Below are 16,944 nucleotides of genomic sequence, written 5' to 3'. Positions count from 1 at the left end.
AATAATATTGAGTATTTGCTATGTTTTGTTTGATTGACAGTTTAAAAAGTAAAAATATATTAGCACACAATCTATTAAATTTTTATTAAGCAGTTGGTAAGGTAAATTTCCTATTGTTATTGTTTTTTTCTGTATATAACCATATGCCAACTCTTCTTTGGTGAACTTAGTTTTCATAGTCTTATTTTACTTTTTCAATTAGAATAGTTGTATTCTTAAAGATTATATAATTGTTTATATGTTGATAATGTTATATAAACAATGAAATGTTATCTCCAACTTGCACTTATAGGACATATTCATTTATATTTTTCTAATTATTTGGCAGGTTACATAGGTGCTTTATTTCACTATTAAAACTTTGTATGTGATGAGCAATTATTCCCCAAACTTATAAAACTAATTTTTATTATGACTATGATTTTAAAAATTAAAATTTTTAGACTTTCAGTTCTTAATATGTTAGCTTTTAAAATCCTATAAAGGACTTTCTTGAAAAATGTTTAGACATCATTTATAATTATTATGTACAAAGTTTGTTTAATCTTTAAATATTTAATTTAATTAGTATTTGCCTATACATTGTATGTTTGGATTTTCAGGTAAATTTATAGCTTGAAACAAAAGACATTGTTATATTTTGGATATGAGATGTCTGTCTCTCAAAAGATCCTGTTACTGTAGGAATATTCAGTGCTATATGATTAGATCATGTGAGATGTAATCTGTCGTCCACCCAGGTTTCAATGGACTGACTGGGTGGTTTGTAGGCATGGGGAGTATGGTTGGAGAAGTTGGGTCATTGGAGATTTATCCTGGAAGGGTGCTTCTGTCCTGAGCTGCCATCCCCTGTTCCTTACGCTATCATGATCAGAGCAGCTTTTCTTTTCAACTGGGCCCTTCCTCCATGATGTTCTACCTCACCTTGGGCCCTGAGCAGTGGACTTGGCTATCTATTGAATAAAACCTCTGAAAGCCTGAGTCCCAAATAATTTTTTTCTCCTCTAAGTTTTTCTTTTCAGGTATTTTGGTCACTGCTGACCAAAATAGAAATATACAAAAATTAAATCTACAGTTTTACTCACCTTTATTGGGGTGACTTTTTATTCATACTTCTGTTCAGCTTTTAAGAACATAATTTGGCCTGTAGTCAGTCATTCCTTCTGTGCAGAAAAACTCACATATTTCTGCATCTATTACTTGGGAGTAATTTATTTGACATACTCCAAACTTCATTTATAACACAGTTTTTGCATGCCTGGTAAGTAGACTTCCCACTACTCTATTAAATTTATATTATATCCTAAATTAATATTATAAGATCAAGTCTTTATGGTTGACTCTCCCTGTTATTTTTTTCTCATCAGTCAGGTTTATCTATTCTTTCCTTTTACCTCTTTATAGTAAAGAGAATCACATGGAGCATCACATGTTGACTCATCTATTCTTCAGTAGATGAGTTAGTGGTTAGTGTAGGTTTCACTACTTCTCTATTTATGATGGAGATATTAAATTGCACTAGACTCCTCCCCAGTAAATTTGTAATTTTAGAACTTTTTGTGCCATATTCATTTTTCCAAAATATCAGTGTCATGGTACTAATTTGGGGGTATATACATTTTTTTTTTTTTGGACTTGAAAGGAAATTCACTCTTTTGAAATAAATGAGAACATATTAATGTGCCAGGACATCTACTTTTCAAAAAAGACAATATGTAATATTCTGACAGGTTTACCTTCTAAAATTGACTAATGCAGAATTTAAAATGGAAGATCAGTGTGTACTACTACATGGGTCCTAGTTCTTAGCTACACTTCCTTTGCTTAGAGATGCTGGAGCAGGAGATTTTGACCACAGGCTCCATCTTGTATGTATATCATCTTCCTAAGATTTTCCCAATTAAAGATATCTCCCATTACATTCCATATATTGTCTTTTTTCCCTGGCCTTGTAAACTCTTCCTTATCTTTCTAAAGAGCTTTCATGTATTAGTTTATCAAATTTCACAATTCTTCCTATAAATAATTTCTTAGTATATAATGTTTTTTACTTCTCTTGAGGCTGATCATGTTGCAACATGTTAGTTATGAATCAATTCCTATGTTTTTCTTTCTTTTTTTCTGGAATATGTTTACACTTCTACTTGAGGTAAAACTTGCATAATGCCTTCATGACTGCATGGGAAAAAAAGCGCATAGTCATAGGATATTTTAAGAATAAAATTACACTGGTGTGGATACAAAATATCAATAAACCACAACAATTTTTAATGCCAGACAGTGTTGTGCTATGCCTGGAAATAGGTGCCACCTCACATAAAACCTACCTTGTGCAGTTCATATCTGCTACAGTTTGGTCCACCATAGAATTTGGCATGCTTAAACAACCCCCACCAAATAAATGCTTATTGATTAAATTATTAAAATGTCAGAGAATTAAAAGCAATTTTCTTAGGAAACATAAAGATTTGCATGGAGAAGATAACTATTACAGGAAAAAACAGGTAGGAGTATAAAAGCAGTACAGTGAGTAATGCTTCAGTCTACCAAAGTAAATGACCCAGAAAAGCTTCCCCAGAAAAAGTGACATTAAGATGCACTTTCAAGAGCATATGCTTTTTATTTCTGGGATGAGAGGTGATGCAAGCAATTCTACCTGTGAGAAAAAGGATATGGTTTTAGAACAAAATGACCCATATAAAAGTCCAGAGACCATTATGACACACAGGCCTTAAGTAAGCACCTGTGTCTCCTTTAACTTCCCTACTATTTTTTTAAAATATGGCTCCACTTATAATATAATTTCCCCAAATCTACAACAATTTTGGTACATATCTATGATAGACCCAAAATAATTGTAATCACACAAAACATATTCATCATTTTAAAATTACTTTTACCAAATGGCCTCTGAAAATTTGAAAAATTCAAATAACAGATTAATTTCAGTGTATTCTAATATACTTAATTTTGTGAGCAATAGCAAATATCCAAATAGGGGGGGGGTATTTTTCCACATATTTATATTTTCTAAATGCCAAAAGAATTTGCATTTTCATATGCAAACTAGACACAATAAAACTATCGATAATTAAAGCATTCTTAAATCCAGTTGGAGAAAGTGGTGAAAGACATTCCAGAAGAAAGAAGCAAAGCAGAACAGTAGTGTTTGAAATGGTCTAGCTATTTGATGATAGTTTACTAACCCAGCATCATCAGAATATGGGAAGGGGGTAAGAAGTAGTTAGACATCTGGAAAGAAAAGTTTAGAACAGATTGTAAGGGGAAATTTTTGGCACACTACTACACTTATTTTATATCTACATCTAAGCAAAGCAAAATTTTAAGTATTTAAAATTTTGATCCTGGCTATTGTCTGGAAATATTAAGCCAGGTTAAAAATATATTTTAATTTGTTTATCTAGCTTTTAAGGTAACACCATGGGGGTAAATGTGCAACATAATTTTAGAGTCTTTCCTGATTGATAGTTATGTATAGTAGTGAATGTAAGGTAAAGGTCTGAACTGTGTTCAGATCTTGGGATGACTTTAAAGATAATCAGGTACAAAGGTTAATAGCAAAATACCACCAACACTATTGATTTCATGCTCTCTTTTGGTGAAGGGGAAAAAATCTAACAATAGTAAAAATTTTACTAATATGAAAAGCAATTTGTACATATAATATTTGCCTTCAACATATAATCATTAAAATGAGAAGATATCCTAAAGACATAGTATATATATAACAAGTTGCAGGCTTGGAAGTGGTGAGGTGGTTACTACTATATGTGAGGCAGAAGTAAATGAAAAAGTGAGAGAGAAATTATTTTAAGCTGTTGCACCAAAACATACACAGGCATAATTACTGCCAGAATCAATATATTAACTTATATATTTCTATCTATCTATCTATCTATCTATCTATCTATCTATCTATCTATCTATCTATCTATCTATCATCTATCAATCTATCATCTATTTACCTACCTATATGCTAAGCAAGCATTGTACCACTAAGCCACAACCTCAGCTCTAAAACAGATTTAAAATCTACCATGAAAAAAATACAATAAAAATATATATTCAAATCAATAAACTGTTTTGTTAGCTGAATACTACAATTATGGTAAAATTGATAACAATTTCTTAAGAAGTTTGGATATTGTTATATTTATATAAAAGCATAAAAGATAAAAAGGACTTTTATAGTTAAGTGACTGTGTCAAAATATGAGTCTAGATTTTTCCCCCCACATTTTGGAATAATCCCTAAATAAAGAAAGAGATTTATAATGAATTTTCTAAATTAGAGTAGAAGCTCTTGCAAAAGTTATGAAGAGAAAAATGTTACTGTATAACAAATGGGAGAAAAATAAATGCACGTGTTTTTTAAACTGATAGTCTATTTTCAATTTCTTGACTTCAATTGTAGAGATTCAAAACTTTTCTGATTGAATAATTGAAAATATTGGACATCAGATTAATAATATAATAGAAATAAAACTTCAACAAAATATAAACAAATTGATGTTAAAAACTTATAAAAACATGTTCATATATTTAATATATAAAGTTAATTGAAACAAAATTTAGATAAAAATGGAATGATTATTTACAATACTATTTCTTATTCAGATGAAAGAAGAAGAACATTCATAAGAAAAAAATCAGTATAACAAGTAGTTCCTTAGTGTTTATCAAGAAAGTACAATTAGAAAAATAGCTAGAAATTTAGGTGTGGACAATTATGGTCAATTATGAAAAAAAATAAAAATAAAAATAAATTTTAAAAAAACATGTTCTTGGTGAGAATTACTTAATTAAAATCTGGCTGTGTTCTTCAAGAAGGAAAAGAAACTTATTAAGTCTAATAAGTCCTTTATATTGAAGGACTTATTAGACTTAATTTTTCTCTACTTGAAGGTAAAAATATTCAATGATCTGAATCCATCATTATTTTCTTATAATCAATGAATCTAGACTCATAAGATCTGACTTACATTTTCTAAAAGCATTAAAAAACTGAAATAATTCTCAAACCTCCCATACTCTAGGAACATTATCTTTAATCTCCATATTTTCTTTTGTTACATCATAAAACACTTAAATATTATTTGATTATTCTTTCTGAATACTTGAAGATTATTTAAAGTAGCTACAAAACATATAAAAATATTAAGTTCAGAATTTCTTTTATATAAATTCTGGATGTTTCACTATTTAGGTTATGTATGTTATTAAATATTGTTTTATAAATTCTAAAATAACATCAATAAATTAAATTAAGCATTTCAGAAAGAACATTTTATTTAGCTGAATGTAATTGTATCTCCGTGTGCTGATTAGAATTCGAGACATATTTAGATTGTAAGGTGAGCAGACCTGAGAATAAGTGAAAACATGGTATGAAAGAGTAGAATGTTTTAAAGAAACCAGATTTATTTTGTTATGCAAAATAATTACTTTCTGTAATTGCATCTGCTTTAGAGTTTTTGTTAGTTAAAATCTAAGACAACCTAACTTAAACATTATTTTTCTATTTTCAACCATGTACATAAATGTATAAATAAATGATTTTGTTTTTTTCAGAATTCTATGTGACAAAATTCTCAAAATTTTAGTTAATAATTCCAAGAGAGCACAGGAGGTTTATTTTATCAAGATAAAAATTTATTCATTAAATTTTATAAATATCTTAGAGTTAAAAGAACAAATAATTTAATAAAATTACTACGAATTGATATTATTTTTTTAAAAAAATCATGCTGGTAACTTCCCAGAAAAAAATTAAAGTTCTCAAAGAATAATGTAAGAATGTTATATAAAACCATAGGCTTATTTCTTCTTATTGGTACACTTTAGTTATACAGAACAGTGGGTTTCCTTATGTTGTACCTGGTAAACCATGCTTATAAAATACTTTGATTTAAAGCATTCCCCTTAACCTGTCTTCCACTTTGCTCTGATTACCTTCCTCTACAATAATAGGCTCCTTATTATGCTACTGATTTTTTTGTTTGTTAAATTTCTTCTAGCTTCTTCATATGAGGGAAAGCCTGCAATGTTACTCTTTCTGACTTTGGTTTATTTTGCTTAACAATGTCATCTCCAGTCCCATCAATTTTCCTGCAAATGACTTAATTTTATTTTTACTAATGGATGAGTAAAATTTTATTATGTACACAAACCACATTTTTTATTTATTTTTCTGTCAGGTGACATCAAGGCTAGTCCAATAACTTAATCATTGTAAAATATATTACAAAAATCATGGTGTGTATGTATCACTATAGTATGCTGAGTTTAATTCTTTGGGAGTAATACCAAGGAGTGATATAACTGGATCATATGGTAGTTCTATTTTTAGTTTTTTATGGAAACTCTTTACTGATTTTCATAGAAACTGTACCAGTTCACATTTTTACAAGGAGTTCCTTTCTCTGCACATCCTCATCAGAATTTGTTATTGTTTGTGTTTTGTTTAGTTTTTTGTTGTTGTTGTTATTGTTGTTGTTGTTGTTTGTTTGTTGGTGCTGTGGATTGAATGTATTCTAAGCAAGTGCTCTGCCAATGGAGCTACAGTTCCAGCCCTATTGTTTGTGTTTTGATGATTGTTTTCTGATTGGTGTAAGATAGAATTTCAGTGTACATTTGATTTTCATTTTCCTAATTGCTAAAGATATTGAAAACTTTTTACATATTTGATGGTCACTTGAATTTCTTATCTGAGAACTGACTGTCATTTTGTACATTTATCGATTTTTAATTTTGTTATTTATTTGTTTATTTTTAATGTTAAGGTTTTTCAGTTCTTTTTAAAACCTGGATATTAATTCTTTGTCAGAAGAATGTTAGCAAACATGTTCTCCCATTCCCTAGACACTTTCTTCACGGTGTTAGTTGTGTCTTTGCTATGCAGAAACTTTTTAATCGGATGCTATTTCATTTATTAATTTTTGGTATTATATCCTGAGTTTTGCGTTTGTTATATGTAGCATTTATCATAATAAATTCCGCTAAATTCCTTCTATTTCTAGTTTTTTCAGAGCTTTCATCAAGAAATGGTCTTGAATTTTGTTACAGATTTATTTGCATCTATTGAAATAATTGTGTGATTTTTCTCCTTGTTTCCAATTATGTCATGTATTACATTTACAGATTTGTACAGGTTGAACCATCCTTCCATCCCTGGGGGGCCAAGCGAGGCAATTCAATCATTGTGTGTGATCTTTTTGATGTGTTTTTAAATTTGGTTTGCAAGTGTAATTTAAGACCTTTGTATGTTTTTTCATTAAAGTTATTGGTCATAATTTTCTTTCATTTTAGTATCCTTATTTATCTTTGGTATCAGTGCTTCATACAATGAGTTTGGAAGTATTCTCTCCCTTTCTGATTCACACAATATTTTGATAAGTGCTGGCGTTAGTTTTTCTTAAAAGATCTGGTAAAATTAAGCTGTAATCCATAACATTTTAGACTGCTCATTTTGGGGAGTCTACTTAATACCATTGCTGTTAACTTGTCTGTTTAAGTTTTCTATTTCCTCTTGGTTCACTTTTGGTAGGTGTATGTGGCTAGAAATTAAGATGTTTCCTTCAATTTTTCCAATATACTGAAACATAAGTTTTCAAAATTGTCCCTAATGATCCAATGGATTTTAGTGGTGTCTATTTAATATCCTAGCTTTCCTATCTATTCTTATTTAGATCATCTCTTTTTTTTTAGGTAGCTGGACTAAGTGTTTATCAATCTTGTTTATCTTTTTAAAGAACCAATTGTCTCATTGACCCTATTAGTTTTATTTTTAAATTTTCTATTTTATTGTTTTAGCTTTGATCTTTATTATTTATTTCCTTCTCCTAGTTTTCAGATTGGTTTGTTTTTGTTTTTTGGTGACCTTAAGATACATGATTAGATTATCCTTTTCTTTCTTTCTTTTTTCTTTTCTTCTTTTTTTTTTTGAAAATTTTTCTGATTTTTTTATGTGAGAACTCCTTACTAAAAACTTCCTATTACTTCATTAGCTATATCACACATAATGTTGCATTTCCATTTTGTGTTATTTAATTTTTTAATTCCCCTCCTCATTTCAGAAATAATTAATTCATCATTCAAAATTGTATTGATCAATCTTCAGGTACGATTTTAGTTTCTGAGATAATTTTTGCTGTTGAGTTCTAAATTCATTCCATCATGCTCTGAAAAGGTGGAAGAAATTATATAAATTTAATTTTGTGTTATTCCAGAACTTCTTTGTGCTCTAATATATGACCTATTTCTATAAGCAGCTGAAAAACAATGTATTCATTTGCGATTTGGTGAAATATTCTTTCAATGTTTCTTAAGACTATATTACCTATAGTACACATTGAATATCTTCTGTCCTTGTTGATTTTCTGCGTGGATTACCTCTATGTTGGTAATAGTGCTGCACTGAAGTCCCCTACAATTAATGTGTGGGTGCCTATGTGTCTCTTTGTGTCAACTACTGTTTGTTTTATGTAACTTGACACATAAAAATTCATGGCATAAATATTTAAAATTGTTATTTAATCTTATTTTATTATTCAATTTACCACTATGCAATGTCCTTCCCTGACACTGATGACTGATTTTGACTTGAATTTTACTTGGCCAGATATGAGAGTGGCTCCATCTGCATGTTTTCAGATGCCATTTGCATGAAATACTTTCTATCATTTCATTTTCAGTATGTAAATGAATCTGCTTATGATTTCTATTTATTAGAGTAATACTCTAATAGAGAAAAAATAGGTACTAAAGAAAATAAATATTAAACTAACATGGTGCATGAAATGAATAGAAAAAGTAGAAGAAGCAAAAAGTGAAGGAGAAGGGAAGAGTGGGAGGGAAAGGATACACAAGAAGCAGAAGTTAGAATGCAGCAAAAAGAGGAAAGAGTTTTGTTATTTTTTTATTCTGAATTAACGTAAGATTGATACAACGTGATTTTATTTTACTTGTGTCATGTAATTACAATATAGGAATTGAGGTTAAGACATTTTTAGAATTCTCAAGTAAAATTACTCTTGGTACAATTTATAGAATTTTGTATATATAGAAATTGAATATCATAAGTATTAGATTTAAGGATGATGAGAGTATGATCTAGTTGAAAATATTTTAATGAAATTCCAAATAGCAAATTAAAGTAGTAATTCTGAAAAACTATGGAGTGCTTTGATATATACATAAAATATTCTACAAATTACTAGATTTTTTTATCATTTGGCTTTAATTTAATTACACATTTGGAAACCTAAAAAAAAAAAATCAGAATTTCCAAGAAAAAATGAGTCTATACTATATTGAGTAGTTTTTTTTATGTTCTCAACTATTTTAGACACTTTCATTCAAAATTATAGTTTATTTATTTTTTAATCATACATATTCAATAGATAAATGAATTGAGACACAAATTTCACTGGGCAATTTAGAACTGAATCAATGTTTTCTAAGTAAAAATTTTCAGTTCTGGCAGCTTTTTTAGATACTTTATCAAAAATAAGATATTTATTTTCCATTTCACCTAAACCCAATTTTGACCATCAAAAATGAAGAAAGATGCTTTTTAGAATTTAGATAAGCTTTTATTAGATCACATTGTTAAAATGTCATAATAAAATTCAAAGTTAAAGTTTTAAAATCCTAATGTAAAGTTTATGTAGAGAATTTTATTATCTAAAACATTAAAATAGTTTTGGATACTCTCCTAAATATTAAAATTAGGAGTAAATTTTAACTACTGTATACCAAAAAAAAAAAAAAAAACATAGTTATTCTAATTTTTCAAGTTAAGTTCTCTTTCTTCTAATTTGTTACTAATTTCATATAGTATTTTTAAAATTTTAATGTATTGGGTTGATAATTTAAATAAAATGAAAAAAAAAACACTTTACAAATATAAATATATCCATGGTACCAATATACTATAAAATAATACATGTATATAAAGAGGAAAGTATTAATGAAACCATCTTAAGTCTTTGGATACATTCTGTTAGTTAAATTTAAAAAACTCATCATGTGTAGTGTAATGTTTATGTACTTCATACAATACAAATAAAGGAAGAAGAATAAAAATATCACCATTCTACTGAAGAAAATGACACTTTTCCAGAAAGTTAAGGGAAAAAATAATCCAACATATTGAGAAAAATAAAAACAGTTACAGACACACACACACACACACACACACACACACACACACACACAATGAGTTTTCAAACACCCATTACTCAAATTTTAGCATCTTAGAAAAATTGCTGTGAAGAGAGCAATATTGGAGATGTATTTAATAATTGTATAAAATTTGGAAAAAGAAAAATATGATTTCAACAAAAATATTAATTTTCTGATAAATAATTTGCATGAGTTGTTTACTGTGTACAACACTGGAGCCCAGTGAAGAATTTTTGCAATTTGATACTGATATGAAATCTGTGGTTTAGGAACTCTTAACCTGTGAAAGTAAGCAGGAAAGGTTGCAGTGAGCAGTGGAAGGAAAATGAATCATTTCAGTGGCAGCTATCATAACCAAAGCATAGTTTTGTACATTCAGGCTGAAATAGCAAAATATCATTTAATGAGTGGCTAACAAATAACAAAATTATATTTCTTTACAGTTCTGGATGCCAGCAGTTACAGGATTGAAGGTTTGCATTTTCAGTGTCTATAGAAGGATAGCTCCCTCATTCAAAAAGTCCACTTTTACTGTAACATTGCATGGTATAAGGGTTCACTTTTGTAAGGATACTGCTCCCATTTTTTTTAATTATCTCATGAAATTCACTAGCCTAATATTAGCTCCTTGAAGAATAGACTTCAAAATATGAAATTTGGGGTATATGAGAGCATGAATGGGAAAATATCAGTAGGGTAAAATGTACAAATTTGAAGACACTGGTTTTGTTTAGTACCTCTGTATTACCATATATTGGAGTAACTAAAACACATAAATTTGCATAAATTACAAATTGGAATTGTTGGTTGACAAAATTACATAGTCCACAATTGTTATCAAATTCAAGAGGATTTATTTCCATGATGTAATTTTGTGTTTAAACTCAACTTTCTTTATATTTTATAAAGTTTGTTTATCTTTACATTACAAATAGCAACCACAACCCACCCTGTACTGACACAAGTAGATAGTACACTGAATAGTAAATAGTACATCATAGTACATCAGTATAGAATCATTATTCTTCTTTATCTCAGGAATTTTGGAAAGAAAAGTTTGCATGTTTGTTTGTTTTTTATTAAAGTAGGTAATTCCTGAGCAATGCCTGGAGTTTGTTAATTCACATTAACTTCAGAAAAAAATATACTTCCCCAGAGTAACCACCACAAGAGAACATAGAATCTTGCTGATTGACCACCTGGGGGCATGTGATTTATCCTTGAGACTGAAGTGGAGTCAATTTGTGTTGGTAAAACAGACATAAAAAAATAGGGAAAGAAAATTTTTCAATAGAATAAGTTAACACTGTCAATTACCATAACAAGAATGATGAAGAATTTTGAAAGATATTTGGCTTTATCAACTTGAAGAGATAAGTAACTTTCTGGAAACAAACTCGGAAGATATCATGTGAATAATTCAGTATCATAATTTATTAAAATAGAATAAGTGGTGAAGCAACTACATATATGTTTTTCAAAATTGTAATAAAAAATAAAGGGAAAAATTCTAAATTTATTTTCTTGCTTTATGTCCATTATACAAGATCTTCAACTTCATTAAAATCTTTTCCTCAGTCTCACAACATCAGCTTTTCTCAGGAAGCAAGCCAACTCTAAATGTGCAATTTTGGAAACTCTCTTTTAAATATCCTCACTACATTGTTCTTTATCGTATACTTCCCTCTGTTTCACAACTTATTTCTTATCATTTCAGCTATCTACCATGTCCCTTCCATTCACAGTGAAAAATCCTCAATGAAGAAAGCCAAAACTTGTAAGATTTATTAGGACCGTGAAATTAGAGAAACTTTAGGGGGGCTAACCACACCTATTAGGAATCGATTCTTTTCCTTATCAACACATTAAATGTCCCCTTGTCAACTCTCTATCCCAGTACCATAGACTTCGTTATCAGTAGATAAATGATTGTCCTGTTTTACAAATGAAATAGCACCTGGGCAGCCAGAATACACTCTTAATATCCCATCTTCCTATCTTGCTATAGCTATTGAGTATTTACTCTTCTCCATGGGTCTTAACTCAGAAAATTTAAATACACTTGTCTAAGTAATTTATGTGCAAATATAAGACATAGACCAAGAGGTAATTAAAATAGAGCTCTGTGTGTGTCATGCTAAAGGTGTGCTAAATGTCTCCAGAAACTGCTTACCTTCATTCAGAGAACATACCTGACTTAGAATATAAAGCAAAATGTGTTTAATATCAATTGCAAAGTAATTCTAAATAAAGGGAGCAGTCTGAATAGGTGTCAGAGATAGCCAAGTGTTACAGAATCATGAGAATGGCAAACATTTAATTTTTATCAAAGCAAGGAGATACATAGGAATGACATTATGAAGGAGATTATATAAACATATATATATACACACACTCACACACACACACACATATATATCTTATATATATCTTATTTAATGTAAGATAAGCAGATTTATTTCCATGATGTAATTTTGTGTTTAAACTCAACTTCTTAATATTATATAAATTTTGTTTTATATATATATATATATATATATATATATATATATATATATATACACACACACACACATACATACACATACATACACATACACACACATACATATATATCTTATTTAAGAAAACAAAGAAAAATTGAACAATAATAAATTATCTCTTTGGATTCATCTCCCATGATGCTTTGATTAAGTTGGTAATAAGTTTCTGTGAGAACATGATGAGGGCTTAGGCCAAAATACTCAGAGTGAGGAGAGAATGGGAGATAAGGGAATATTTACAGGTACCATCAAGTTTTCCAAGGAGTTTGGTTGATAAAATAACAATCAGTTTAAGGTTGATAGTTAGACAGGAATTGTAATGGGATGTATTTATCTACCTCTACCCTTTTGATTAGGAAGCCACATTTACCCACATCCCTTGTGCTTTAAGTTTCTTGGACAAAAGCATATCGTGCAGTCCAAATACATCAATTAGAATATTGTTTTTAGGAATCATTTTGTGCTGTGGAACAGATTTCCTATTCTTCTATTAAATATGACACCATAAAAACCATGTGACTGTGTATCCTCCAAAATACACTTTCTCAACCATATGAGGAGAGACAGCAGTTACAAAGAAAACATAGAACAAATTGAATTTATTTGATAAGAATGATGGGCAAATTACTACAGCCTGACTCAGAGCACCTAATATCTAATAGAACAGAATAACAAAGCATTTGGATTTCAGTTATTTAGTCAAAAAGTTTAGATCTTGATTCAGCTAGCTAGGATTTATTTCTGCTATATAGAAATAAAAGGTTCTTGATTAAAAAAAATATTCACTTGCATTTCAAAGTAAAATCTCTCCCGTTAGGCCAAGGTTGTGACTCAGTGGTAGAGCTCTTGCTTCCTATTTGTGAGTCACTGGGTTCCATCAATCCCCAGCACCACATAAAAAAATAAACAAATAAAATAAAGGCATTGTGTCCATATACAACTAAAAAAATATTTTTAAAAATCTCTCCTGTTAAAATCAATATCATTTTTTATGATTCTCATTCTACCTTTCCAATGAATTGGATCAACCAGGTTTTATCTTCATTTGTTACCCCTTTATTAAACTTTTGTAATAGTACTGTTGAAATAGAACACACAGAAAAAAAGTAAAACAAATGTACAAATGTGTGTGATTCAGCTTTCCTCTCTGTGAACAATCAGGTAACTCCTTTTTTTTTTTGTCATGTTGGAGAATGAACCCAGGGCCTTGTGCATGTAAGGCAAGAATTCTACCAATTGAGCTATATCCCCAGCCTCGTTTTTTTTCTCTCTCTCTCTAAAAAAAAAAAAGAAAAAAGAAAAAAAAAACATCAATTTTCTCACCATACATTTTATTTTGCCTCTTTCTGAATCTTATATAAACAGAACAATTCAGTATTATTGATGCCGATGGTTTGGAAACCCATATACGTGAGATATACCACTTCCCAGTTGTTAGATAGTTGTGCTAAATATAACCAGAAAGCTATCATCAGATTATAACTTATAAACTCAGCTTTCAAATTGACAACATAAGACACTCTGGGGCTCTTTTGTTTTTAGGGACCTCTAAGGTTCATGGAACAAACACAACAAATAAACCTTTGTAAAAGTCTCAATATAGGAGTTGATATTGAAACATAAAGTGATCTTTTCTAACAGAAACATCAATACTTTGTAATCTGACTAGATCAGTTGTTTTTAATTAATGTTTACATAATAAATATTATTTTACTTTCAAACTTACTTTACTCCAATAGTTTATACTTCTTCTGTCAGAAGCATAACACTGAGTTCATTTGTAAATTAGAATTTGACATTTTTCCCTTTGGAACAATTAGTCTATTTCCATTTTGGTCACGATTTTTGAACTCTTTATGATTCATTATGTATTTTGAATATTCAATAATACCTTAATTAGTATCTAGGCTGTTAGATTCTATCAAAGATACACCATTAGAAAAATATAACTTCACTATTCACAATAGTCCAGAAATTGAAACAATCTAAGGGCCCATCAACTGATGAATTAATAAGAAATTGTAGCACATACACCCTCAGAAATACTAATCAGTCATAAAAAAATGAAATATTGTCATTTTTGGCAACTGGATTGAACTGGAAATAATTATGTTAAGTGAAGTAGCCAGTCAGAGAAGTACAAGTATGTAAAATCTCAGTCATGCAAGGAACCTTTAAAATTGTGTTAAATGGTGCAATGAGAAGGATAATTGTCAGAAGCTATGTAGAGTAGGAACAAGGAAGATAAGTTGACCAGGTGTATTAAGTCAGACAGGAGCAAGAAGTATTAGTGGGACTACAGATACAAATATTATATTATTCATGTCAAAAAATTAGAAAAAGGAATTTTGAAAATTTTCACCATATAGTAATGACAAGTATTTGATTAGATAAATGTTTAAACTGATTTAAACATTAGGCACTGTGTGTGTGCATGTCAAAATACAGTAACCACCAACGTGTGCTGTTTTAATATTTTTTTTATCAGTTAAAATTATTATTGTTATTTAAACTAAAGGATTAAAGAAACTTAGGACTTCAAAATTTGGTGTAATTTCTCACTATTTTCTCTCCAAGGAATCTTCAACACTTTATGGATACCTCATTGATTTGTATGGTCAACATTTCCTCCATTCTGTATTTTTCATCTTCAATTCTGGCAATCTTCAACTTGAACAGAAAAATGGAAAGATTAGAAATGGTTTTAAGGTACATTAGACTTCATATTTTGTGCAAAATATATAAGATTTTAAATATATACTTTCCAATTCTTGATGGAACTTAGAATTATAAGATATTATTTTTTTAATCATGTCCACTCATCAAATGCTTGACTTCATCATAGGGACTTTTTTTTGGAGGGAGAGTACTGGGAATTGAACTCAGGGACCTGCAACCCCTGAACCACACCCTTAGCCCTATTTTGTATTTTATTTAGAGACAGGGTTTCCCTGAGCTGCATAGTGCCTTACTTTTGCTGAGGCTGGCTTTGAACTTGCCATCCTCCTGCCTCAGCCTCCTGAGCTCCTGGGATGACAGCATGTGCCATGGAGATGGGCTCATCACAGAGCCTTTAAACCCCTAACAAGAAACTCTCTAACCAGCTGCCTTTTGCATTCCTCATTCTTCCCCATAATAAATATACTTAACTTTCTCTCTACTTCAAAATCTGAAATCTCTCCCCTCCAAATTCCCTCCCTAAGTAAAGATCTGTGTATCCTTTTCTCAAGTTCATGGATGTTTTTAACCCTGGCTTTTCTCTAGCCAAGCAGCCTCATCCCACAGCACTTGCAGTTCATGCTCTAAGACAGCAGAAGCTGGTTATCATATCTCAAGTACCGTGTCTCCACAAAAACTCACTACAGACTTCTTAATGAGCAATCCATTACTTCTTGACTGTGCTTCTGTTAGCTATTTCCACACCATGGTCTGGCGGTTTCCTTCCTTTGTCTTTGATGTCATTCTTTATTCATGGTTAATTCCACATTCCACAATACAGAAATTTACCATGAAAGCCCTTTCAGTGTAATCCCTACTAAAATTCTCTTCATTGAAGTAGCCTTAAAATTACATATCATAATATTGAAAACAAAATAAGTAACCATGATTTCAGAAATTGTTATGAAATTACATGCTCTGGTTGTTTTGGGTGCGTGCGCACACACACACACATGCGCACACAAACACACACACACACACATACACACATAAGAGTGTTTTCCACAATGAAATGATGGTTCCCTTCCAGAAACTTCATCTTCGATGTTTTTAATAATGCTTTTGAAACAGGTTTTTAATCAGTGAATAGAATCTCTAGCATTTCTAGTCAATATGTATTTGGGTTTAAATTTAGATATTTCTCAGTGTAGCCAGGTTTTTTTTTTTTTGTCATCAGCTGTGAGTATGCTGACAGCATCAAAGAAATGATTCAGTTTTTCAGTTTCTTGTAAATACTTAAAAGGCCATGGATGTCTCTTAATGTGGTGGCACATTACTCTGCTATGGGGGAAAAAAAAGAGAACTGGGTGAAAATAGGAAAATGAATCTTGGCATCCTATGCAGTTAGAACACCCTAGATGCTGGGTGCTCCAAACATAACTCATTAATCCCACATCTAAGTGATCACCAGTGATTCCCAAAGAAGTCCCATCTTCCATTAAGATAATCCTCATCTATAACAGGAAAACAACATCTTT

This window comes from Callospermophilus lateralis, unplaced genomic scaffold (assembly GCF_048772815.1).
Source record: "Callospermophilus lateralis isolate mCalLat2 unplaced genomic scaffold, mCalLat2.hap1 Scaffold_137, whole genome shotgun sequence".
NCBI classification, from domain to species: domain Eukaryota; kingdom Metazoa; phylum Chordata; class Mammalia; order Rodentia; family Sciuridae; genus Callospermophilus; species Callospermophilus lateralis.
Note: the sequence above shows the minus strand (reverse complement) of the source record.